The sequence below is a fragment of the Octodon degus genome, unplaced genomic scaffold, assembly GCF_000260255.1.
Source record: "Octodon degus isolate 3935 unplaced genomic scaffold, OctDeg1.0 scaffold00104, whole genome shotgun sequence".
In the NCBI taxonomy this organism is placed as follows: domain Eukaryota; kingdom Metazoa; phylum Chordata; class Mammalia; order Rodentia; family Octodontidae; genus Octodon; species Octodon degus.
Window position 1 is genome coordinate 2,290,786 of NW_004524680.1, and position 1,415 is coordinate 2,292,200.

The 1,415-nt window shown below is 40.8% G+C and overlaps 1 protein-coding gene across 1 annotated transcript in view; it reads right to left on the minus strand.

Annotated features, from left to right (window-relative positions):
- Positions 1–1,415, minus strand: part of Erc1 (ELKS/RAB6-interacting/CAST family member 1) — a 561,464-nt gene that overhangs the window by 339,305 nt on the left and 220,744 nt on the right. The window lies entirely within an intron of this gene.

Genomic DNA, 1,415 nt, shown 5'->3' on the forward strand with positions numbered 1-1,415 from the left:
AAAAAAAAAAAAAAAGGCAGGCAGCAGGCCACTGATTGTACATATTTATAATCAAAAAAAAAATAATGTTGATGTATCTACTCAATCTTCCCTTGTGAATTCTTAATAGGTTTTTTAAAAAAGTAATGGATATACAAACTATAATAAGTTGTACTCAGCTTTGGAGTCCCAACAAAATTGTGATGACTCTGAGCATCTGCAAACCTGATAGGCAAGGTGGTCAAATACCCAAGTTCTAACTTTGACCTCTTTAAGCCAACACATTTATAACACTTTCTTTCTCAGATATCAGAACTAAGACCACAGCTTTCTATATGCAAAATTTCTTAGTTAAAATCACAGAAAGGAAGAATCACAGCTCTGAGAAGACCCATAAATCATCCAACGCAGTCTCACATCCCTAATCTCAATCTTCTATACAAGATACCTCTAGTATTTGAACACTGCTAGTACTGATGAGATACATATTGCTTTCCTAGAGACTGTCAACAACATACTTCACAACAAGTGTAAGTAAAATGTTATGACTTTATCTTGAAGCACAAAATTTAACATTTCTGAGACAGGGTCTCATTCTATAATTCAGGCGAGCCTGAAAACTTAATATGTACTCCACGCTAGCCTCAAACTTGCACCAAACCTTCTGTCTCAATGTTCTCAGACCTGGGATTACAGACATGCATCCCTACACCCAGGCAAGGAAATTTAAAAATAAAATGTTTTCCTGTAATTTTAACCACTGGTCAAACGTTAATCGGATAGCCCACACACTTTTACCAACCAGCCATTCAACAACATGCAGACTATCATTTATTCCAAGCACAGTTCTGTTCCAAACCATCCATTGTGAGTGATGTGGCAGTGTCCCTGTACCCAGAACTCAGGACTTTAGGTGTGGCCAGATCACCTCCTTATTCTGAATACTTTTTCAGGAACATTAGTTTTGATAAGGTTTTTGTGTGGAAAGGTAAGTGGGCTTGATAGACTTTCAGTTTTTGGTTTGCTTTTTTTTTTTTTGAACTCAGGCCCTTGAGCTTACCTGGCAAGCACTTATTCTACTGAGCTATGTCCCCGGCCCCACAGGTATTATTTAAGTGGAATGGTTTGTTTTGCTTTCTGGGGCAAAATGGATATATATCGACAAGAGAGAAATAATAAATACTTTTATGAAAAAAGGAGAAAAATATGGAAACAGAATAGACCAGGAGCGCAGGCCCTGCCAGTGAGTGAGTCCGCCCTGGGCCCACTGGATCCTGAATAGTCCCAGAGCCCAGGCCAGGTGAGTGAGTGAGACGTCCTGGGGCCACGGGATCCTGAATAGACCCAGAGCCCAGGCCCGGTGTGTGAGTGAGACCACCTGGGGCCTATAGATCCTCATTCAACCCAGAGTGCAGGCCCAGCGTGGAACCCTTCAG